The sequence below is a fragment of the Artemia sp. Qi Xiang Cuo genome, chromosome 5, assembly GCF_049724085.1.
Source record: "Artemia sp. Qi Xiang Cuo chromosome 5, ASM4972408v1, whole genome shotgun sequence".
In the NCBI taxonomy this organism is placed as follows: domain Eukaryota; kingdom Metazoa; phylum Arthropoda; class Branchiopoda; order Anostraca; family Artemiidae; genus Artemia; species Artemia sp. Qi Xiang Cuo.
In genome coordinates this window covers 55,966,378-55,993,211 of record NC_142798.1, presented here as the reverse complement: position 1 = coordinate 55,993,211, position 26,834 = coordinate 55,966,378, and the positions used below count along the sequence as shown (strand labels likewise).

Sequence of the window (26,834 nt, the reverse complement as noted above, 5' to 3'; positions counted from 1 at the left end):
AAAAAATGTCCCCAGATGTCCCCTTTTGTAAGTAAACTTTTTGATTTACCGATGCTTTACCCCCCTTGACCCCCCCATTCCTGACTCTGAATCTCAATAAGTGCTCGAATTCGGTCGATGTAGCTATGGAGAAAATTTACAGGGTCTGTTAAAATAACGCTCCCGCCAACCACGTTTTCATCGGGGGGGTTAAAATCTACCTTATGTGTTTGTAAGTGACCTAGAGCATATTCTAACAAATAAAATTCACGTATTTCTTGAGACGTGACCTTATTTTCACGTCTTGCGCCTGTTTTTACAGGATTCAATTCATTAAATATAAAGTCATCGTCGAAAATATCCCCGGGAGCATTAGGTCCAACAATTTGCATTGTTGTTGCCATATTACTACTACTATTACTAGCTCTAGGTGTATCATTAAGCAGAATGGTGGCGGTGACATAGAATTGTCAATAACACCACCCCGTCTGTTCAATTCATTGGATGGAGATGGCATGAAGTCTCCTAGGCTAGTTAGCATATCTTCCAGTGTGTTTGGGGACAGCTGATCGAGCCAGCCTGTATTGTCCTGTGACGTAATTTCTATATGAGGACCCGGTTTAGTTGCAATACTAACATCGCCTAAATGCTCACGCATGAATCTATCTATCCATTCCAAGTCCTCCATCATCTCAATGTCAAAAGTTAAATCATCTACGCTGGCCTTATCCCCAAAACAATCATTAAGAAAACCCCTATGCCAATCCATATTGTCTAGAACTAATGAAGGTTCGTCTCTAAACTCCATTGGTGGTGCTAGAATTGGATCAGGTCCAGTAAATGCTGATCGTTCATGATCCAATGGCGCTGCTATTTAATTAATCTATAGAAAAAAGGGCTTATTTTTATGTGAAATAATCATTATTTTTGTAAAGTTAATAAACTATGTCAATTTTTCATAGTCATTGTCCCACCACCTGAACAATTAAAAGAAACAAAGTCACATTGGCATATGTGTTTCATAATGACAACAGAACATGTTAAAAATATATTTGGTTTAGTCAGGAAAATGAAGCCTTATTCTTAGAGGATAAGTTAGAACAAGAGAATGATATATATAACTAAAAGTTTTATTCGAAAAAATATAATGTTCAGAATGAAAATGCAAAATAGGGATCCAACTCTAGTGCCTGCCCCTCTTGATTGTAAGTCTCAATAAAACCCGACCATCGTCCAACCGAGGCAGTATGTTCTATGAAGCATTGCTCTTCAGCCTCGGTTAATGGGCATGCATCCCATACATTGGATGCTGGTGGTGGTGTTGGTGTATGTTTCTCCTTTTTCTTGAAAATCCGAATTTTCCTATGTCGCTTGGTGATGGATTTGATTGAAGCGCTCGTAGCAGTAAACCTGGACTAATTAAATTATTGTAAGAAGAAGAACTTTTTTCTCCTTCCATATCAACGATTAAAGTATCAGTTCCGCAGGACACAATTTTTCTTTTCAAAGGAAAAGCTTTAAAAATTTACGAACGATTTAAGAATTAAAGCTTAGGTAAATACCCCGATGACGAATCTTTAAACAACTTTTATTATTAAATTAGCCTTCACTGCCATATAAAATTTTTCTTTTGATTCTTTCAAAAATTATGAAGTTCTCCAGACATTACCCAGAGCTTGTCTGTTAAAAAAAACACACTCTAGAATTACACTGTGTACGATCTGACAGAGTTTGATTTCCTTTTGTGGGTTTGGTTAGGATTTCCTTGTTCTGAGTGAGAAAAACTACGATGCATGTATATATTAATTGTCTATTGGATATATAGAGATGGTTAGGGGTTAGGTATTTAATAGAAATTTGTTCTACGCGGCCTGCTTTCCATAATTTTGTTTCTACAATATTATATTATCATCATGTTTTGGCATGTTTCATTAGGATTAATATAATTTCACTTCTTTGGGTGTGTTTCGTTTAGCAGACAAGTACCCAGTAGTCCATTTTGTCAGTTGTGCCGCGTTGAACTTTAGAAAGAGGACCTAATTAGTTAACTTTGTTAACACAGAAATTTAAACATTAAAAATCGGTTGAATATCGAAGACGAATATTCAAAAGAGTTACTTATTGTTCTATTTAAACCATCCTTGTTTTTCAGACATTGCTTATTGGGAATTAATTTAAAACACTTATTATACAAAATAAGCTTTTCAATTAAAAGTGTAAAACTCCATTAAACAAAAAAAAGAACAAGAATAAAATCAAATAATCTAGCTATCTCGTGCATAGATGAAGCTGATGGGTTTTTAAACATAAATTTGTTACAGTCAGAAGGCTCCTGCATCTCATCCCAAATATACATACTAATTCAGTTATATCGTGTCCTATATTTTTACAACTCAATCGCAAAAGAGCATTATTCACCTCAAGCTTAGAAGGAATCTATTTAATAAATTATTAGAATATTTTCAGAATATATATTTGCACTCACGTCAAAAATCAGAGCTAGGTCGCTAGATTCCTCCTTTCCCTCGGAATGAGGTGTGAAGCGAATTACACTTGGCCTGATTTAATTTAAAGATTCGATTAGCCCTGTCTCGACGTTGTCCTGGGCTTCATTCAACTTAGTACACTTTTGTTGCGATGGCTGATCAATAGCATCCTAATAAAAATAAAACTTATTTTCAGTTTTCAAACTATCTAGCTTACGAGAGGGCACTGCCCCTTCAATACAACAGTACCAAACTCCCAAAAATTGTAAAAATGGCACAATTTAATTAGCTAGTTCAATTCTTACTTATTCAGATTATTAATGGAGGGCACTGGGCCTTCAATTCCATATTACAAAACACAACAAGTTGACAGTTATAGATCTTTTTCAATTTTATATGAAAAGCTTTTAAAACTTATATACATAAATTGCGAAATGCTTAAAAGAACAGAAAAAGGAAGAAGAAGACCCCTAGACATAACCTAAACCAAAAAATTATTAAGTATATGAAGGGGTTCGCCCTCTAGTCAATAACTCACCCTTTACGCTAATTTTTTTTTTTTGCACTTTCAAAAGAGGTATTTATTCTAATTAACTGGTCTCTGTGATTCAAGAGTTCGTGATTCGAAAAAAATTCGAACTTTAGCGTAAAGAGCGAGGTATTGACTAGGGGTAAACTCCTTAATACACGTGATAAAAACATATAACGATGATAAAAACATTTAACGTGATAAAAACGTTTACTGTTTTTATTAAAGACACTAATAACTTGTCCATGCTACCCTCCTCATCCATAGCCAAACAAAAATCTTCTAGCTGCATTTTATTATTGGAATTGCGATGGGCATGTGCATAGGAACACGCAACTAGTTTGTGTTCCATGACTATTGTTGGCCTCGATGGGTCTGATACCTCCACCGGTCTTGATTCACAATCTAAAGATACTTTATCAACTTGTAGCAGGGAATTTTGGAAGTTTTTAAATTGTAAAGTATCTTTCCCTTCTGCCGGCATTTCTATTCTTTGATTGCCATGAATTTTACTTTACAATATCTCATGTGATCCGTGAATGTTCGCTCAGATCTAAATTAAGAAAGGCATATGGGGCAATAGTGACGTTCCCCTTTCTGAACGCCTTTGGATAAGAGTCGACTTATTGCCGTAACGGGAAAAAATGACCATAGGAATTTACATCTTTGGGAAGCTCATAAATAACCCAAACCCAATTTTTAACACTATCTACCAACGGTGTCCTAACTGAATATGCAACTCCTTTTTTATTTGGTTGCTTTCCCCCCTTTACAAATTCCGTGTCATACTGGAGAACAACCACCCCCAACCCAAGATTTTCATTTGCTTTTTCAAATATGGTTATTTCTTTCAAGGACACCGGATACTTCCCCTCTAAACAGTCAAAGTTAACTTTAGGGAAATTTTCACCACCGTTACGAACAAGGCTGTCGAGATTTTTCATTGTTGACTCTTTGTTTAATGTTTTATGGGCTGCTGCTAAAAATGTGTATTTAAAGCATTGCAGCCCCGTGTCAAATCTGAAACCCCGAACCCCTCTTGTAGTCGACAAATCTGGGTGGCATTTTATTCGACGAGTACCCCGCCCTCCCCTTAAAGTAAATTTTTTTTAAATCTACTGAGATTCAGATCCATGTGTTCAATGTATAAAATTGTGGACCTGCTTCCCCTTTCGTTAAATGTGTCCAAAGTTGATATTAATTTTTTTAACCAGTTGAAAAAGTTATCCTCAAATTCATTTAGACCAGGGTAAAAAGTTTGGTTGCCAGTTGAAAAATGAAAATAAAAAATGTCCCCAGATGTCCCCTTTTGTAAGTAAACTTTTTGATTTACCGATGCTTTAAATATTGAAGTATTGAAATATTGATAAAAACATATAAATATTGAAGTTCGTTACGTAAGTTAAACATGGACTGTTTAATTAACATAGGAAGGTTTTAAAAGAGCTAACAGCACGATGAAAAAAGCGTAAGTAAGGAAGGTAAAGGAAATTCTTCCTTAACTTAATGACAAGACAAAAATGGATTTCTTTTTTATTATAATATAAGAAAATTTTACTCGCCAGAAGTCGCTTAGAATATTCCATATCTCTACCAATGTAAATGATCGTAAAATATATATATCGATAGAACGAATGAAGTACTCAAACTGTAGAAAATTCTAATTTGAAACTCGATTTTATACTTAAAAAAAAACTAAATATATTAACACCTAGTCAAGACACACCGGTTTTTTGACACGGATAATGTACTTACCCTAAAGGGCGTGTAGGCCATATATATATTATGAAGTAGAAATCTGACCTACATGAATTATGTCAGAGACCCGTCCTTCATAACATATTATGCAATCCCAAATAGCATAGGAAGGAACGTAAAGGCCTCAAATAGCACAGGAAGGAACGTAAAGGCCCCAAATAGCACAGGAAGGAACATGGCGTAGGTAATATAGTACCTAGTACTCTACTGATGTTAGGCATTTGAATGTAATCTTTTTCTTATATTAATAAAAAACTTTTTGCACAAAATAAGTTTTTCAAAAAAAAGGAAAGAGCTCCCATAAAACCAAAAATGAAAAAAATACAATCAAATAATCTACCAAGCATACAACTAACACAAACCAGTATCAATAAACAAATGAAACCCAAAACAAACACAATTAAAATAAGTCAAACTCAAAACGAGTAGAAATTAATCTGAGTAGGGTTCTAAACCCTTTGCCTTATAAAAGCCAGAATATAAATTGTAATTTACTGAAAAAAGTTTAAATGAATTTACAGAAAAAAATGTGTATTGTCAGTTTAATATACACATGCTGATATATATTCCTTAAAATTTTAATTAATTTTTGATTTCTTAGAGTTATAAAAGTGAAAACATTTAAAAGAATTTCTTAGGTAAAGTATAAATTATATTTAGACTATTTTGAATAGAATGGCTATCTCAAAATTTTTATTAGACCAATTTCGGGACAATATGACGTGTGAGTATGGAGGAGAGGATAGCTGCCCTCTGATCACTTTGAATCTTAAAAAGAGCACTAGAGCGTCTGATTACCAATCCGATGAGCCCCCATTGAAATGTATATGACCAGACTTTCTATCAAAACCCTATTTGTCCCCTGGGCATAAGTTACAACATTTGCCCTGAGGGCTGGGGGGATTTGTTATCCTCAAGGACATAATTTCCAGACCTTTCTGGTAGGCCTAACAAAATGACAATTTCAAAATTTTGATTGGAAGTGTTTGGAGAAATGATAGGCGTGGAGCGAGTAAGTTGCCCTCTGATCACTTTCGACAAATAAGAAAGGCTCTAGTCCTCTAAATTTCCAGTCGAATGAGTCCTTTTTGAAGCTTCTACGACAAAACTTTCTATAAAAACGACATATTCATAGACATACTTTCAAAGCGATAATACTGTTTGGGGAAATGACTGGCGAGGGGGGATGCTCCCTCTAATTACTTTCGACTATTAAAAAGAGCAATGGCCCTCTCAATTTCCAATCAAAAGAACCCTTTTTTGAAGTTTTTACAACAACAATTTCTATATGACATTATATGCTCCCAGGGCATAACTTATAACCTTAGCCCTGAGGGCTGTGAGGGGTTGTCATACTCAAAAACATAATTCCCGGAACATTCAACTACGTTCAACAAAATAGCTATATCAAAATGTTGATCGGAAGGGTTTGGGTAAAAATGGTGGGTATGGGGGGGCATTCGCCCTCCGATCACTATTGAATATTAATAAGGGTACTAGCCCTCTCAATTCCCAATTGAATGAGTCTTTTTTTGAAGTTTCTTAAACAACCCAGGAAAAGACCTAAATTCCAGAACTTTCAACTACGTTGAACAAAATGTCTATCACAAAATTTTGATTGGATGTGTTTGGGGAAATAGTGGGCGTGAGAGGGGCGTTAGTTATCCTCTAATCACTTTCGACTATTAAATAGGGCACTAGTGCTTTCAATTTACAATCGATAAAACATAAAATGGCGAAGAAAGGAAGAGAACGAGGACAATTAACAGCCAGTGAGAAAATTGAAAAATTATGCAAATATGTCGGTCAAGACCTCCGCTTGACCGTCCTCAGTGCAGAATAAAACTGATAAAAATATAAAAACCAAACCTTAAAATAAAAACACAAAATTAAAATTGGACGACCCTTTCTTAGTAACGGTGAAAGGGTAACTGAATAAAAAACACAAGTCTAAATGGCATTTCACAATTTCATTTTACGTAATGCACTCTTAAAGGCTATCGCTTTTCCAGTTTGATTATTATCGGGGATTCTATTTGATTGCACACTTAATTTTGTGGATGTATGTAAAAACTATCAGAATTAATACTTTCGTCATGAATGGGACTTAGAAAAGTTTCTCCAGTGTCTCTATTGAGAGCTACCTTTTGGTGAATGTGCTTTTTTATTTCAACTGCCAGCCTGAAAACTTGCGTGAGACCTTTAACGGGGGCAACAATGGAGGTTTCGTCGAACAAAATGAAATGGTGTGGACTCTCATACACATGTGTGCAATGCGGAATCAAAAACCTCAGGCCTTTGGCGTAACCTCATGGCCTTGTCGATTGAGGACCTATGTTCAGATAACCTCTCTCCCAATTGCTGTTGGGTTCTACCAACATAAAAACAGCCACAAGAACAAAGAATTCTATAAACACCACGACCCAGAATGGGGCTGGTTTTATCTTTGCCGTTGTTGAAAAAATTCTGCATAATATTTGAATTCTTAAAGGCGACATTAAGTTTATGTTTTTTAAGGATTCTTTTCAATTTGTCACTCAATTTTGGAATGTAGGGTAGAATAGTGAAAAGTTTTTTTATCATCCACCAACGGGACGGTATCTGTTGGGGTTTGTGGATTTGATGCATTCTTTTTTGCCTTTTTCGTCTTTTGTCAGTAATGCTCTCAAGTATTTTTATAGGGTAGCCATTGCAAAACAAAATGTCCTTCATATAGTTCAATCCTGAGACTATGTGAGGCTCTGAGCATATTCTTATTACTCGGTAAACCAAAGAAATAACAACTCCTCTTGTTATGCAGGGAGAGTGGTTGGAGGAAAAATGCAAATACCTATCGTTATGCGTAGTTTTTCTATAAATAGAAAATTCAAGGCCAGGAGACTTATTAAAAATTAAAACATCTAGAGAAGGAAGTTTGTGGTTATGTTCTAGTTCTAAAGTGAAGTGGTGGTTAGAGTCCAAAGTGTATATATGAGTTAAGAAGGAGTTAAGTGACTCCCCTCGATGCTCCAACACAGAAATAACATCATCCACAAACCAACCCCAGAACTGGTGTTTCACAGGAAATTTTTTTTTTCAGAGCAGAGGTTTCAATGAATTCCATGTAAAAAGTTACCAAAAATGGTGAAAGACTTGTACCCATGGGTAGACCCGTGATTTGGGTGGAAAATTGATTACTATATGGGAAATATGAGGAGGAACTTTTGCAAAGATGGACGAGACGCATGATAGTTTCTATATCCAGTGTTTTGTAGAGCGGAACAACCTTTAGGATAAAATAATTCATATATTTGTGGAGTAATCAGTCTTTCAGTTTACAAGATTCCTAGCTCCTTTTGTACTATACGGGTGAACTTATCGCTGGGGTCTGAATCTATGGGTTTGTAAGTATTGGTGTCGGATAAAATATCTGTAACTTTTTTATTATATGAAGTTTTATCAAGGATAACGAGTTTATTTCCTTTATCAGCCCTGGTGATAATGATATGTGGGTCTTTTTTTTAAATTTTCGAGAATTTGTGTTTCCTGATTTTTCCACCTTGAGGAATATGGAATGAAATCAAGAATATTCTTAACCACGTCTCCTAGAAGTAAATCTGGATTTTCCACAGCACCACGTGAACCAATTTTATCTGCCTCAACATTGGAGACTCTCTCTGGAAATTCACATGCGTTTGAGGTAGGCAAAATTTAGGTCCCTTAGACAAGAAATGAGTTTCTTCCGGAGGAAGTACTTTAGAAGATAGGTTCTCAATGGCCGGACCAGGACAAAATCTAGAAAGAAAACATCTGGAATTCTGAAATTTTTCGTATTCTAATTTTTCAAACTTTTCTGATAAGCGAGCCTTATCCATACAATAGTCGTGGTGGAAATTATTTCTAGCTATTCTAGAAATCTACTGAAAATCTGCCGGTGAAAGATTTTGCTGTAGAATATGTCGACTTTTTGAAATTGTATTGCAAAGAGAAAAACGTCGTTTTTTTGGTCTTTTAAAATGTGAATTAAAGACTGAAAACCAACCATATCACTAATTTTTTTTTATTAGTAGTACAATTTCAAAAACGACATTTTCTACAGCAAAACCTTTCACCGACACTCCTCAAGGTCAAAAAATCAGGAAACACAAATTCTCAAAAATTAAAAAAAAAGACCAGACATTATTATCACCAGGGCTGATAAAGGAAATAAAATTGTTATCTTTGATAAAACTTCATAAAATAAAAAAGTTACAGATATTTTATCCGACACCCATACTTACAAATCCATAAGTAGTGATGTGACAATCTATACAAGCGGACAGACCCCCCCCCATACAAGCGGACAGTACCTTCTTATTGGGTCAATGATAGGTAGCGGACAGTACCCCTTAATTGGGTCAATTAAAGGAAGCGGACAGTACTCCCTTATTGTGTCAATTAAAAAGAGCGGACAGGTAGGACATTACTATATTAATCTAAGAGACAATACAGGTAAAAAAAATCCATATTATCTTTTATACATGCATCATAAAAAAATCACCACGTCTAAAGTCATATCTTTGTTTTTTTTATGCTGTAATTATAATCAACATACCATGAAAATTCGTGCTGTTCACAGTACAATGATTTTGTATTAAAATTTCATGTTTCCGTTAAAAGTCATGACTGTTTTCATACATTGATGGTTGTTTTCCTGGTATGGTTAAACGAACTTGGTGGTTGCAAAATTCTTGGCAATATGTTAGGCGTGTTTTTTATGTTTAGCCTTGAACACGGGTATAAAAACTCTGATGATGAGTTATTTTCTCAGTTCAAAATTGGTATTTGAAATAACAACATGCATTCTAACCAAAGGAATATTGATGAAAGCTACAAGCAAGAAGTAAGTTATTCATTTATATTCTTAGTGGGTAAAGAAATTAATTCTAATATAATTTATCGAATGGTTTATACAGTCCCCTTATAGTTAACGAATTGTTAAATATTTTTGAATCTGGATCTTCAGCGGTATGTAAAGAGCAATATCAAAACAAAAAAGTGTGTAAACACTGTATTTAAATGGCTTGCGAGCTTAGTACATGAGGCAAATCATATTTATTTTTATTCTGGTCCAAAGTCCCCCCACAATCCCCCGACCCTACACCCCCCCTCAACCCCCTCCCTCCCTCATTTTATCCTCTCTTCCTCCAACCCCCTCACCTTCTACCCTCCCCATCCCCCAACTTTTTTTTGACAGTTTTTTTCAACTTTTTTTTACATGTATTAGAATGACGTGAAACATACTTAAAACATAAGAAATTCACATTTATTATTGTCCAAATGCAAAATGGGAATGATATAGATATGTATGTCGTGACTTTTACTATTAGGAAAATAGTGTTTCTAGTGACCATTATTTTCAACTTTTTGATTGCATCTCTTAGAATGACATAAAACATATTTAAAACATAAAAAAATTCACATTTAATATTTTCCAGTTTCAAAATGGGGATGATATAGAAATGTATGTCGTGACTTTTACTATTAGAAAAATAATGTTTGTAGTGACCTTTTTTTTGAATTGAAATTTTTTTTTCAATGTATTAAAATCATATCAGAAAAATAGAATGACACTTGATTTAAATTTTAAAACATATTCTTGTGCATACCCTGCTCCTATTGATGAGGACTGATGGTTCTCATTCAATATTTTTTCATGAGAAAAAAACTATTTTTTTTTATTTCCAACAGCTCCCCCTACCCGTTAAGAAGACAAGGAGGGGCGAAGCGACTCCAGTGGTCATTTCAAACAAACCAACTGTTATACAATATGGCTGTTGGCCAAAACCATTAATCTCATCAAGAACCACCGTCAACCACCCAATAGCCAACTGTCCAGCTGCCACATCCAACATCCACAACAAGATTCCAGAACCATTAGTCCAATCCGGACCCATCATACACCAGTCAACAGTCAACAGTTCAACTGCCACATCCAACATGTAAGCTATAGTCCCATTCCTAGAAGCTGATGTAGTCATTTCAAACAGGCCAACTGTTATACAATATGGACGTTGGCCAAAACCATTAAACTCATCAAGAACCACCGTAAACCACCCAATAGCCAACTGTCCAGCTGCCACATCCAACATCCACAACAAGATGCCACAACCATTAGTCCAATCCGAACCCATAATACACCAGCACCATTTTATCATAAATTATTTTATCCTAAAGGTTGTTCCGCTCTACAAAAAACTGGATATAGAAACTATCATGCGTCTCGTTCTTCTTTGCAAAAGTTCCTCCTCACATTTCCCATATAATAATCAATTTTCCACCCAAATCACGGGTCTACCCATGGGTACAAGTCTTTCACCATTTTTGGTAACTTTTTACATGGAATTCATATGAACCTCTGCTCTGAAAAAAAAAATTTCCTATGAAACACCAGTTCTGGGGTCGGTTTGTGGATTATGTCATGCCTCTGTGGAAGTATGAAGATGAATCACTTAACCCTTTCTTGACTCATCTAAGTGCTTTGGACTCTACATTTCAGTTCCTCTGAAAGCTTGAACATCATCTAAAAGCTACTTTTCATGGTTTCTTAATTTTCACTAAGTATCCTAGCCTTGAATTTTCTATTTATAGAAAAACTACGCATAACGATAGGTATTTGCATTTTTCCTCCAACCACTCTCCCTGCATAACAAGAGGAGTTGTTATTTCTTTGGTTTACCGAGTAATAAGAATATGCTCAGAGCCTCACATAGTCTCAGGATTGAAATATATGAAGGACATTTTATTTTGCAATGGCTACCCTATAAAAATACTTGACAGCATTATTGACAAAAGACAAAAAAAGGCAAAAAAGAATGCATCAAATCCACAAACACCAACAGATACCGTCCCGTTGGTCGATGATAAAAAACTTTTCACTATTCTACCCTACATTCCAAAATTGAGTGACAAATTGAAAAGAATCCTTAAAAAACATAAACTTAATGTCGCCTTTAAGAATTCAAATATTATGCAGAATTTTTTCAACAACGGCAAAGATAAAACCAGCCCCATTCTGGGAAGTGGTGTTTATAGAATTCCTTGTTCTTGTGGCTGTTTTTATGTTGGTAGAGCCCAACAGCAATTGGGGGAGAGGTTGTCTGAACATAGGTCCTTAATCGACAAGGCCATGAGGTTACGCCAAAGGCCTGAGGTTTTTGATTCCGCCTTGGTGCAACATGTGTATGAGAGTCCACACCATTTCATTTTGTTTGACGAAACCACCATTGTTGCCCCCGTTAAAGGTCTCACGCAAGTTTTCAGGCTGGCAGTTGAAATAAAAAAGCACATTCACCAAAAGGTAGCCCTCAATAGAGACACTGGAGAAACTTTTCTAAGTCCCATTCATGACGAAATTATTAATTCTGATAGTTTTTACATACATCCACAAAATTAAATTGTGCAATCAAATAGAATCTCTGATAATAATCAAACTGGAAAGCGATTGCCTTTAAGAATGCTTTACGTAAAATGAAATTGTGAAATGCCATTTAGACTTGTGTTTGTATTCAGTTACCCTTTCACCGTTACTGAGAAAGGGTCGTCCAATGTTAATTTTGCGTTTTTATATTAAGGTTTGGTTTTTATATTTTTATCAGTTTTATTCTGCACTGAAGACGGTCAAGCGGAGGTCTTGACCGACAGATTTGCATAATTTTTCAATTTTTTCACTGGCTGTTAATTGTCCTCGTTCTCTTCCTTTCTTCGCCATTTTATGTTTTATCGATTGGAAATTGAAAGCACTAGTGCCCTATTTAATAGTCGAAAGTGATTAGAGGACAACTAACGCCCCTCTCACGCCTACCATTTCCCCAAACACATGCAATCAAAATTTTGAGATAGACATTTTGTTCAACGTAGTTGAAAGTTCTGGAAATTAGGTCTTTGCCTGGGTTGTTTAAATGAAGAAATTCATGAAGAAATTCTTTTAAATGTTTTCACTTTTATAACTCTAAGAAATCAAAAATTAATTAAAATTTTAAGGAATATATATCAGCATGTGTATATTAAACTGACAATACACATTTTTTTTTCAGTAAATTCATTTAAGTTTTTTTCAGTAAATTACAATTTATATTCTGGCTTTTATAAGGCATAGGGTTTAGAACCCTACTCAGATTAATTTCTACTCGTTTTGAGTTTGACTTATTTTAATTGTGTTTGTTTTGGGTTTCATTTGTTTATTGATACTGGTTTGTGGTAGTTGTATGCTTGGTAGATTATTTGATTCTATTTATTTCATTTTTGGTTTAATGGAGTTCTTTACTTTTTTTTTGAAAAATTTATTTTGTGCAAAAAGTTTTTTTTATTAATATAAGAAAAAGATTACATTCAAATGCCTAACAGCACAAGAAAACAAAGGAGGGGGATCATCAGTGTCACCAGGAATTTCGTGAGTTTGAGGTGGAGGAAGTGGGCAAGTGATACCAGGACATTTTTTGCCTAGATATCAAAGGTAATAAATCAATAGTAAGAGAGCATCAGATTCTCCCAAAACTTCCCGTTTTTGCAACATATTCACATTATGTGGTATATATTCGCCCACTCGGAATACCAATTCCATTTTATAATTTTGAGAAATTTCACCTTGTGTTGACGGGATAATTGTTGTTTTGCATAATTATACTCTATTTAAAAGCAAATACACCAAGGAGCTCTTTTTCTTGAAGCGTTGCAGTGAAAAAGTAAAAATTTTATTCAAAAAACCGTCTTGAAGGTAAGTGGCCTTCCTCACACTTAGGGTAAACCCTAGTATGCTATTAAAGCGGAACAGGTATTAGATAACTAAAAAAAAGTTGTTTCAAATGAAAGTAAAGAGCAACATAAAACTTAAGACATGCAGGAATTATTCGGTATATGAAAGGGACTCTACCCTCCCCAGCCCCTTACTGTTTACACAAAAGCTTGATTTTGGTTCCAATTTATTAATAACGATTACTTCGGGTGGTTTACTTCGAATAAGAAACATTTCCAAAGCACTATAAAACTTTAGTATAAGGAGCGAGGGGACGAGGAAGGGACATTGCCTCTCATATGTAGAATAATTTGTTTCTTATGGATTTTAATGTCGCTCTTTAATTTCATTAAAAAAACTTGTTTCTTTCTAAGTTTTTCTTATCTTATTTTATTTTTTTGCAATAATCGATTTTTTTTAATTTAGCATCAATTATTAACATAAAATTAACATAAACGCATCCCCTCCAAATACCACAGCATGAGATGGAGGAAGAATAACCAAACAAATCCACAAAAAATAATAATAATTAAAATCAAACTCAGAAGGGGTTTAAAAGACAAAACACGAATAAAACATCATTTACCCTGCCACCACTAACTTATCACTCAACATTCAACTCCTTCCTTAACACACATCAATCAAAATAAACCGCTGAATGTGATGGTTTAATACCATCATATATCAACTATGCACCTTATTAAATTAATCATTAAAATCATATTTAGAAAACCATCCATCCTTCAACAGCCTTTTAAATTCTCCTAAATCTCTACTTTGGTTATTCTTATTTAACGAATTCCATAGCTTAGTCATTCTAGAAACATAAGAAAACCCTGGCCTAGACGTAACCAAATTATTTGCATTACTTCATTTTATTTTTTTTTCATTGACCTTGTGCAATGGTAATGAAACTGATTCTCTTGTTTGAACACACTTAGAAAAGAGGCTAACTTTGCTCTTACACATTTATGCTTGAAAAGACCAGTAAAAAAAATTATGGAGAGGAGCCACTGGAAATATTTTCAACCTAACATAAGCCTCACAACACGATTCAGAAGGGTTTAAACTAGCAAGTATTCTAATAAAAATGTTGTTCAAAACTCGGACTGGACGAAGAATTGAGTAGAAAGTCCCCAGCCGTATTGAGCTACAACCAAAATATAGGGGTTGATTAAACCAAAATATAATATACGGATTATTTCCTTCGTGAAACTACTACTACTACTACTACTTACAACTCACCGCAGCACCAAGCCGCCCGAGGCTAACACAACTACGCACGCTCCTCCTCCACCCCAATCTATTCAAAGCCTCCCCTTTTACACCCGCCCACGAAGTTCCCATTTCCTTTAAATCTTTCTTTATGACGTCCTCCCACCCCAGACGGGGACGACCTGCTTTCCGTTTAGCCCTAGATGGTTGGCCGAAAAGCTAGTGCCCTATTTAATAGTCGAAAGTGATCGGAAGGCAACTAACATCCCTTCCACGCCCACCATTTATCCAAACATATCCAATCAAAATTTGAGATAGCAATTTTTTTCAAAGTACTTGAAAGGTCCGGAAATTACATCTTCGAGGATGTCAATTCCCCAACAGCTCTCAGGGCAAGGGATGTAAGTTATGCCCTGGGGTCATATAAGGTTTTTATTGAAAGCTTTGTCGTAGAAACTTGAAAAAGGGCTCATGAAACTTGAAAAAGGGCTATTTGTACTTTACAGAAAAAATTCTTTTAAATGTTTTCACTTTTATAATTTTAAAAAATCAAAAATTAACTCAGATTTTAAGGAATAAATATCAGCATATGTATATTAAACTTACAATACTCAATTTTTTCATTTGAATTTTTTTCAGTAAAGTATAAATTATATTCTAGCTTTTAGAAAGCATAGGGTTTAGAACCCTGCACATGTTAGTTTTTACTCGTTTCGAGTTTGACTTATTTTAATTTCTGTTTGTTTTGGGTTTCATTTATTTATTGATTCTGATTTGTGGTAGTTGTATCCTTGGTAGATTATTTGATTCTATTTTGGTTCATTTTTGGTTTAATGGAGTTCTTTACTTTTTTTGAAAAACTTATTTTTTGCAAAAAGTTTTTTTTGATTAATCTATATCAACACCCAAGGCTGTATCATCAGGAGGATTAGGGGGTTCGACCTTCATAAACGTTTGTCCGATTCGTAAAAACCTAACAAAAGTAAAAAACGTAAAAGTAGAATCATATTTTTTATGCGTTTTTTAAAGTTTATGTACTCCTGCCAACCCTCCGAAAACAAACCCTCTGAAAATGAACCCCCCCCCCCGTACACTCCTATATACCTATCTGAAGACTCAAAGGAAGTTATGAAATTTGGATATAGAAATTCTTTTTTTTGAAGCATCAGAAGCCCCAAAACCTGCGGAATAGTCCACTAGCCCTACTCAATAAAAGCTGATGCACAATTATACATCGCTGTGCGTAACTTTACCGAATATCAAGTGAATAAGCTTGGTTAATTGCAGTTTTAAAATAAATGTTTATGTTATCCGTTTATTTTGTTGACTAACCATTGACTCTTCACGAAAGAATGTACCACCGTGTGATATTACTGCCTCTGAAACTGGGAAGTTCCACATATAGGTTTCCAACAGTTTCAAGTCGATTTTCTATCTCACGCTGTCAAATAGATCACAAGTTGGTTCTCTTTGCGGCAAAATAATGATTTTGTACCGCAATATGACAAAAAATGCCAGTTTGTTGTGGCAAGTAGTAACCTATCTAGTACTTCTAAAAATACATGTAAAAATATATGGAATTGCACAAGGAAAAGCCATGCCTTTGACACAGTATTTACACGTGAACACTTTGAAAATCTGCCAAGGTTTCTGTTGTTGTTGTCAATTGCACAATGAATGTATCGTTTGACGTAGACATTTTTTATGAGCTAATTAGAGGTTGTTCAATATACGATAACTTGATTTGTGGTTGGGATTTGAATAAAAGGAATGGTTTTCACTACAATTCATATTAGTAAGAGAATTGAATTCAGAGAGAATAGTTTATTTGAGAGGATATTAGTAGAGAAAAAAATGAGTGGTGCATTTACATTATTGGAGATTAATGATGGAGCTGACAACAGCAGCAACGATATACGAGTACCCGATTTGGCTGTGGAAATAACCACTGGCTGTAGACTATGCCTTGAATGGGACAGTATGTATGCTAGATACGTGATATCATTAAGCAAGTTTAAGCAGGAGGAGCAACTATGTTTTGCTGGAAACGTGAATATTCTCCATATAAATAAACTTCGGTCAGCATTAGATGTCCTATCGAAATATATTGATGAGAATAAAATGCATCAGTGAATATTATTATTGTAATTATGTTCAATAAAATTGTTTCTAAATCAAAGGTATTTTTCTTTCTATAGTAGACTAGCGTATATTTTCTAGAGTACAATAAGAAATTTTGGTTAGTCTGAAATTGGTTGTGAGAGTGTTAGGACTAATAGCAATTTCCATGCTATTTGCTTGCAGGTATAGGACCATGCTATTTGCTTGCAGGTATAGCAATTTCCATGCTATTTGCTTGCAGGTATAGGACCATGCTATTTGCGTACGGCCCTAGGAATCTTCTGTGGAAACAGTTTGACGTGTTCGGTGAGATTACGTTCCTTGGCGTTTGATAGACATTTGCAAAAAAGGGGTAATTAGTGACTGGATAATTTTTTAACGTGAAATCTCTGAATAAAATATTTTTGGAGCATGTACTTGACGATGGATAAAAGGGTTAAGGTGATTAGAAATTACGAGCAAGGATCCACTGGTTCCTGGCAGTAGGCTACGCATATCAAATTCCTGTACTGTGGGTTAGGTAACATGATTAAACACGCTTTTACAATCGGAATTCATTGATTGACATTTGCATAGAAGGGGTAATTAGTGATTGGATAATTTTTTAACGTGAAGGGTCAATTTCGGAGGGAAAACAAAAAATACTCAGAATCGAAAATAAACGGGGTCTGCCTCAAGAGGACGGCTCAGAAGCCTATCCTTCCCCCATTTCTGCGGGCAGGGGAGGGGGGGTCAATTTTGGAGGGAAAACCTAAAATACTCAGAATCGAAAATAAACGGGATCTGCCTCAAGGGCAAGGCTCAGAGGCCCATTCGTTCCCCCATTTCTGAGGGCAGGGGAGGGGAGAGGGGGGGGGGGTCAATTTTGGATGGAAAAACAAAAATGCTCAGAATCGAAAATTAAATGGGATCTGCCTCAAGGGCAAGGCTCAGAGGCCCATCCATACTCCAGGTCTGAGGGCCGGGGAGAGGGTGAGTCAATTTTGGAGGGAAAACCTAAAATACTCAGAATTGGAAATAAACGGGATCTGCCTCATGGGCAAGGCGCAGAGGCCCCTCCTTCCTCCATTTCTGCGGGCTGGGTAGGGGGGTGCCAATTTTGGAGGGAAAATCAAAAATGCTCAGAATCGAAAATAAATGGGATCTGCCTCAAGGGGAAGGCTCAGAGGCCCTTCGTTCGCCCATTTCTGAGAGCAGGGGAGGGGGGGGGGGTTAATTTTGGAGGGAAAAACAAAAATACTCAGAATCGAAAATAAAGCGTGATCTGCCTCAAGGGAAAGGCTCAGAGGCCCCTCCTTCCTCCATTTCTGAGGGCAGGGGAGGGGGGTCAATTTTGGAGGGAAAATCAAAAATGATCAGAATTGAAAATAAACGGGATCTGCCTCAAGGGCATGGCTCAGAGGCCCATTCGTTCCCCCATTTCTGAGGGCAGGGGAGGGGAGGGGGGGGGTTAATTTTTGAGGGAAAACAAAAAATGCTCAGAATTGAAAATAAAAGGGATCTGCCTCAAGGGCAAGGCTCAGAGGCCCCTCCTTCCTACAGTTCTGAGGGCAGGGGAGGGGGTGATACATTTTTGTAGGTAAAACCAAAAATACTCAGAATCGAAAATAAACGGGATCTGCCTCACGGGCAAGGCTCAGCGGCCCCTCCTTCCTCCATTTCTGCGGGCAGGGGGGGGGGTTCAGTTTTGGAGGGAAAATCATAAATGCTCAGAATCGAAAATAAATGGGATCTGCCTCAAGGGGAAGGCTCAGAGGCCCTTCCTTCCCCCATTTCTGAGGGCAGGGGAGGGGAGGGGGTCAAATTTGGAGGGAAAACCAAAAATGCTCAGGATCGAAAATAAAGCGTGATCTTGCCTCAAGGGCAAGGCTCAGAGGCCCCTCCTTCCCCCATTTCTGAGGGCAGGGGAGGGGGGTCAATTTTGGAGGGACAATCAAAAATGATCAGAATCGAAAATACATGGGATCCGCCTCACGGGGAAGGCTCATAGGCCCTTCATTCCCCACTTTCTGCGGGCCCGGGCGGGGGGGGGTCAATTTTGGAGGGAAAACTAAAAATACTCAGAAAGTTCATTTTGAATTTCTTTCATTGAAATGCAAGAGTTGGAATATTTCAGTAGTGTTTTGTTGTGCTTTACCTTGTCACAGTTACATTCTGTTGATTTTCATAGTTCTTTTTGAATTTCTTTCATTGAAATGCAAGAGTTGGAATATTTTAGTAGTGTTTTGTTGTGCTTTACCTTGTCACAGTTTGGCAGTTACATTCTCTTGATTTTTCGAAGTTCATTTTGAATTTCTGTCGTGAAATGCAAGAGTTGGAATATTTCAGTAGTGTTTTGTTGTGCTTTTCCTTGTCACAGTTACATTCTGTTGATTTTCATAGTTCATTTTGAATTTCTTTCATAAAAATGTTAAAGTTGGAATATTTCAGTAGTGTTTTGTTGTGCTTTACCTTGTCACAGTTACATTCTCTTAATTTTTCAAAGTTCATTTTGAATTTCTTTCGTTGAAATGCAAGAGTTGGAATATTTCAGTAGTGTCTTGTTGTGCTTTACTTTGTCACAGTTACATTCTCTTGATTTTTCAAAGTTCATTTTGAATTTCTTTCGTGAAATGCAAGAGTTGGAATATTTCAGTAGTGTTTTGTTGTGTTTTACCTTGTCACCGTTACATTCTGTTGATTTTCATAGTTCATTTTGAATTTCTTTCATTGAAATGCAAGAGTTGGAATATTTCAGTAGTGTTTTGTTGTTCTTTACCTAGTCACAGTTACATTCTCTTAATTTTTCTAAGTTAATTTTAAATTTCTTTACTGAAATGCAATAATTGGAATATTTCAGTAGTGTCTTGTCGTGGTTTACCTTGTCACAGCTACATTTTCATGATTTTTTAAAGTTCATTTTGAATTTCTGTCGTGAAATGCAAGAGTTGGAATATTTCAGTAGTGGCTTGTTGTGCTTTACCTTGTCACAGTTACATTCTCTTGATTTTTCTAAGTTCAGTTTGAATTTCTGTCGTAAAATGCAAGAGCTGGAATATTTCAGTAGTGAATTGTTGTGCTTTACCTTGTCACAGTTACATCCTCTTGATTTTTCGAAGTTCATTTTGAATTTCTGTCGTGAAATGCAAGAGTTGGAATATTTCAGTAGTGTTTTGTTGTGTTTTACCATGTCACAGTTACATTCGGTTGATTTTCATAGTTCATTTTGAATTTATTTCTTTGAAATGCAAGAGTTGGAATATTTCAGTAGTGTTTTGTTGTGCTTTACCTTGTCACAGTTACATTCTCTTAATTTTTCAAAGTTAATTTTGAATTTATGTCGCGAAGTGCAGGAATTGGAATATTTTTCAGTCGTGTCTTGTCGTGGTTTACCTTGTCACAGCTACATTCTCATGATTTTTCAAAGTTCATTTTGAATTTCTTTCGTTGAAATGCAAGAGTTGGAACATTTCAGTAGTGACTTGTTGTGCTTTACCTTGTCACAGTTACATTCTCTTGATTTTTCAAAGTTCATTTTGAATTTCTGTCGTGAAATGCAAGAGATGGAATATTTCAGTAGTGTTTTGTTGTTCTTTAACTTTTCACAGTTACATTCTGTTTTTTTTCATTTTTCCTTTTGTATTTAATTCATTTAATTGCAAGAGTTGTAATATTTCAGGAGTGTTTTGTTGTGCTTTACCTTGTCCCAGTTACATTCGCTTAATTTTTCAAAGTACATTTTGAATTTCTTTCGTGAAATGCAAGAATTGGAATATTTCAGTAGTGTTTTGTCGTGGTTTACCTTGTCACAGCTACATTCTCATGATTTGTCCAAGTTCATTTTGAATTTCTGTCGTGAAATGCAAGAGTTGGAATATTTCAGTAGTGACATGTTGTGCTTTACCTTGTCATAGTTACATTCTCTTGATTTTTCGAAGTTCATTTTGAATTTCTGTCGTAAAATGCAAGAGTTGGAATATTTCAGTAGTGACTTGTTGTGCTTTACCTTGTCACAGTTACATTCTCTTGATTTTTCGTAGTTCATTTTGAATTTTTGTCGTGAAATGCAAGAGTTGGAATATTTCAGTAGTGTTTTGTTGTGCTTTACCATGTCAAAGTTACATTCTGTTGATTTTCATAGTTCATTTTTAATTTCTTTCATTGAAATGCAAGAGTTGGAATGTTTCAGTAGTGTTTTGTTGTGCTTTACCTTGTCACAGTTACATTCTCTTAATTTTTCAAAGTTCATTTTGAATTTCTTTCGCGAAATGCAAAAATTGGAATATTTTTCAGTCGTGTCTTGTCGTGGTTTACCTTGTCACAGCTACATTCTCATGATTTTTCAAAGTTCATTTTGGATTTCTTTCATTGAAATGCAAGAGTTGGAATATTTCAGTAGTGACTTGTTGTGCTTTACCTTGTCACAGTTACATTCTGTTGATTTTAATAGTTCATTTTGAAATTCTTTCATTTAAATGCAAGAGTTGGAATATTTCAGTAGTGTTTTTTTGTGCTTTACCTTGTCACAGTTACATTCTCTTAATTTTTCAAAGTTCATTTTGAATTTCTTTCGCGAAATGCAAGAATTGGAATATTTTTCAGTCGTGTCTTGTCGTGGTTTACCTTGTCCCAGCTACATTCTCATGATTTTTCAAAGTTCATTTTGAATTTCTTTCGTTGAAATGCAAGAGTTGGAACATTTCAGTAGTGACTTGTTGTGCTTTACCTTGTCACAGTTACATTCTCTTGATTTTCAAAGTTCATTTTGAATTTCTGTCGTGAAATGCAAGAGATGGAATATTTCAGTAGTGTTTTGTTGTGCTTTACCTTGTCACAGTTACATTCTGTTTATTTTCATAGTTCATTTTGAATTTCTTTCATTGAAATGCAAGAGTTGGAATATGTCGTGGTTTACCTTGTCACAGCTACATTCTCATGATTTTTCAAAGTTCATTTTGGATTTCTTTCATTGAAATGCAAGAGTTGGAATATTTCAGTAGTGACTTGTTGTGCTTTACCATGTCACAGTTACATTCTGTTAATTTTCATAGTTCATTTTGAATTTCTCTCATTGAAATGCAAGAGTTGGAATATTTCAGTAGTGTTTTGTTGTGCTTTACCTTGTCACAGTTACATTCTCTTAATTTTTCAAAGTTCATTTTGAATTTCTTTCGCGAAATGCAAGAATTGGAATATTTTTCAGTCGTGTCTTGTCGTGGTTTACCTTGTCACAGCTACATTCTCATGATTTTTCAAAGTTCATTTTGAATTTCTTTCGTTGAAATGCAAGAGTTGGAACATTTCAGTAGTGACTTGTTGTGCTTTACCTTGTCACAGTTACATTCTCTTGATTTTTCTAAGTTCATTTTGAATTTCTGTCGTGAAATGCAAGAGATGGAATATTTCAGTAGTGTTTTGTTGTGCTTTACCTTGTCTCTTTTACAGTCTATTTATTTTGATATTTCCTTTTGTATTTCTTTCAGTGAAATGCAAGAGTTGGAATATTTCAGTAGTGTTTTGTTGTGCTTTACCTTGTCACAGTTACATTCACTTAATTTTTCAAAGTTCATTTTGAATTTCTTTCGTGAAATGCAAGAATTGGAATATTTCAGTAGTGTCTTGTCGTGGCTTACCTTGTCACAGCTACAGTCTCATGATTTGTCCAAGTTCATTTTTAATTTCTGTATCGAAACGCGAGAGTTGGAATATTTCAGTAGTGACTTGTACTGCTTTACTTTGTCGAAGTTACATTCTGTAGATTTTTCGAAGTTCATTTTGAATTTCTTTCATAAAATGCAAGAGTTGGAATATTCCAGTAGTGACTTGTTGTGCTTTACCTTGTCACAGTTACATTCTCTTGATTTTTAGAAGTTCATTTTTGAATTTTTGTCGTAAAATGCAAGAATTGGAATATTTCAGTAGTGTTTTGTTGTGCTTTACCATGTCAAAGTTACATTCTGTTGATTTTCATAGTTCATTTTGAATTTCTTTCATTGAAATGCAAGAGTTGGAATGTTTCAGTAGTGTTTTGTTGTGCTTTACCTTGTCACAGTTACATTCTCTTAATTTTTCAAAGTTCATTTTGAATTTCTTTCGTGAAATGCAAAAATTGGAATATTTTTCAGTCGTGTCTTGTCGTGGTTTACCTTGTCACAGCTACATTCTCATGATTTTTCAAAGTTCATTTTGGATTTCTTTCATTGAAATGCAAGAGTTGGAATATTTCAGTAGTGACTTGTTGTGCTTTACCATGTCACAGTTACATTCTGTTGATTTTCATAGTTCATTTTGAATTTCTTTCATTGAAATGCAAGAGTTGGAATATTTCAGTAGTGTTTTTTTGTGCTTTACCTTGTCACAGTTACATTCTCTTAATTTTTCAAAGTTCATTTTGAATTTCTTTCGCGAAATGCAAGAATTGGAATATTTTTCAGTCGTGTCTTGTCGTGGTTTACCTTGTCCCAGCTACATTCTCATGATTTTTCAAAGTTCATTTTGAATTTCTTTCTTTGAAATGCAAGAGTTGGAATATTTCAGTAGTGACTTGTTGTGCTTTACCTTGTCACAGTTACATTCTCTTGATTTTCAAAGTTCATTTTGAATTTCTGTCTTGAAATGCAAGAGATGGAATATTTCAGTAGTGTTTTGTTGTGCTTTACCTTGTCACAGTTACATTCTGTTGATTTTCATATTTCATTTTGAATTTCTTTCATTGAAATGCAAGAGTTGGAATATGTCGTGGTTTACCTTGTCACAGCTACATTCTCATGATTTTTCAAAGTTCATTTTGGATTTCTTTCATTGAAATGCAAGAGTTGGAATATTTAAGTAGTGACTTGTTGTGCTTTACCATGTCACAGTTACATTCTGTTAATTTTCATAGTTCATTTTGAATTTCTCTCATTGAAATGCAAGAGTTGGAATATTTCAGTAGTGTTTTGTTGTGCTTTACCTTGTCACAGTTACATTCTCTTAATTTTTCAAAGTTCATTTTGAATTTCTTTCGCGAAATGCAAGAATTGGAATATTTTTCAGTCGTGTATTGTCGTGGTTTACCTTGTCCCAGCTACATTCTCATGATTTTTCAAAGTTCATTTTGAATTTCTTTCGTTGAAATGCAAGAGTTGGAACATTTCAGTAGTGACTTGTTGTGCTTTACCTTGTCACAGTTACATTCTCTTGATTTTTCAAAGTTCATTTTGAATTTCTGTCGTGAAATGCAAGAGATGGAATATTTCAGTAGTGTTTTGTTTTGCTTTACCTTGTCACAGTTACATTCTGTTGATTTTCATAGTTCATTTTGAATTTCTTTCATTGAAATGCAAGAGTTGGAATATTTCAGTAGTGTTTTGTTGTGCTTTACCTTGTCACAGTTACATTCTCTTAATTTTTCAAAGTTCATTTTGAATTTCTTTCGTGAAATGCAAGAATTGGAATATTTCAGCAGTGTCTTGTCGGGGTTTACCTTGTCACAGCTACATTCTCATGATTTTTCAAAGTTCATTTTGAATTTCTGTCGTGAAATGCACGAGTTGGTATATTTCAGTAGTGACTTCTTGTGCTTTACCTTGTCACAGTTACATTCTCTTAATTTTTCAAAGTTCATTCTGAATTTCACTCGTAAAATGCAAGAGTTGGAACATTTCAGTAGTGCTTTGTTGTGCTTTACCATGTCACAGTTACATTCTGTTGATTTTCATAGTTCATTTTGAATTTCTTTCATTGAAATGCAAGAGTTGGAATATTTCAGTAGTGTTTTGTTGTGCTTTACCTTGTCACAGTTACATTCTCTTAATTTTTCAAAGTTCATTTTGAATTTCTTTCGCGAAATGCAAGAATTGGAATATTTTTCAGTCGTGTCTTGTCGTGGTTTACCTTGTCACAGCTACATTCTCATGATTTTTCATAGTTCATTTTGAATTTCTTTCGTTGAAATGCAAGAGTTGGAACATTTCAGTAGTGACTTGTTGTGCTTTACCTTGTCACAGTTACATTCTCTTGATTTTTCAAAGTTCATTTTGAATTTCTGTCGTGAAATGCAAGAGATGGAATATTTCAGTAGTGTGTTGTTGTGCTTTACCTTGTCACAGATACATTCTGTTGATTTTCATATTTCATTTTGAATTTCTTTCATTGAAATGCAAGAGTTGGAATATTTTAGTAGTGTTTTGTTGTGATTTACCTTGTCACACTTACATTCTATTAATTTTTCAAAGTTCATTTTGAATTTCCTTCGTGAAATGCAAAAATTGGAATATTTCAGTAGTGTCTTGTCGTGGTTTACCTTGTCACAGCTACATTCTCATGATTTTTCAAAGTTCATTTTGAATTTCTATCGTGAAATGCAAGAGTTGGAATATTTCAGTAGTGACTTGTCGTGGTTTACCTTGTCGCAGTTACATTCTCTTGATTTTTCGAAGTTCATTTTGAATTTCTGTCGTAAAATGCAAGAGTTGGAATATTACAGTAGTGACTTGTTGTGCTTTACCTTGTCACAGTTACATTCTCTTGATTTTTCGAAGTTCATTTTGAATTTCTGTCGTAAAATGTAAGAGTTGGAATATTTCAGTAGTGTTTTGTTGTGTTTTAACATGTCACAGTTACATTCTGTTGATTTTCATAGTTCATTTTGAATTTCTTTCATTGAAATGCAAGAGTTGGAATATTTCAGTAGTGTTTTGTTGTGCTTTACCTTGTCACAGTTACATTCTGTTGATTTTTCAAAGTTCATTTTGAATTTCTTTCGCGAAATGCAAGAATTGGAATATTTTTCAGTCGTGTCTTGTCGTGGTTTACATTGTCACAGCTACATTCTCATGATTTTTCAAAGTTCATTTTGAATTTCTTTCGTTGAAATGCAAGAGTTGGAACATTTCAGTAGTGACTTGTTGTGCTTTACCTTGTCACAGTTACAGTCTCTTGATTTTTCAAAGTTAATTTTGAATTTCTGTCGTGAAATGCAAGAAATGGAATATTTCAGTAGTGTTTTGTTGTGCTTTACCTTGTCACAGTTACATTCTGTTGATTTTCATATTTCATTTTGAACTTATTTCATTGAAATGCAAGAGTTGGAATATTTCAGTAGTGTTTTGTTGTGCTTTACCATGTCACAGTTACATTCTCTTAATTTTTCAAAGTTCATTTTGAATTTCTTTCGTGAAATGCAAGAATTGGAATATTTCAGTAGTGTCTTGTCGTGGTTTACCTTGTCACAGCTACATTCTCATGATTTTTCAAAGTTCATTTTGAATTTCTTTCGCGAAATGCAAAAATTGGAATATTTTTCAGTAGTGTCTTGTCGTGGTTTACCTTGTCACAGCTACATTCTCATGATTTTTCAAAGTTCATTTTGGATTTCTTTCATTGAAATGAAAGAGTTGTAATGTTTCAGTAGTGTATTGTGTTGCTTTTCCTTCACCCAGTTAGTTTCTCATGTTTTTCCTAATTTAATTTTTTATTTATTTCTTGAAATGAAAAAGTTGGAGTATTTCAGTAGTGTGTGTTTGTTCTGTCCCATGTCAAAGTTACATTCTCTTTATTTTAATAGTTCATTTTGAATTTCTTTCATTGAAATGCAAGAGTTGGATTATTTCAGTAGTGTTTTGTTGTGCCTTACCTTGTCACAGTTACATTCTCTTAATTTTTCAAAGTTCATTTTGAATTTCTTTCGTGAAATGCAAGAATTGGAATATTTCAGTAGTGTCTTGTCGTGGTTTACCTTGTCACAGCTACATTCTCATGATTTTTCAAAGTTCATTTTGAATTTCTGTCGTGAAATGCAAGAGTTGGAATATTTAAGTAGTGACTTGTTGTGCTTTACCTTGTCACAGTTACATTCTCTTGATTTTTCGAAGTTCATTTTGAATTTCTGTCGTGAAATGCAAGAGTTGGAAAATTGGGGTCTTATTCCACCAGCCTGAATGGTGGAAATCCACTAGCTCAGTATTGGGGTCTTAGTCCACCAGCCTGAATGGTGGAAATCCACTAGCTCAGTATTGGGGATCCCAGTCCACCA

The 26,834-nt window shown here is 34.9% G+C and overlaps 1 protein-coding gene across 1 annotated transcript in view; it reads right to left on the bottom strand.

Annotated features, from left to right (window-relative positions):
• The window catches only part of LOC148952292 (sodium channel protein Nach-like), a 312,845-nt gene that overhangs the window by 40,368 nt on the left and 245,643 nt on the right, over window positions 1-26,834 (bottom strand). The gene's annotated exons all lie outside the window — the stretch shown is intronic.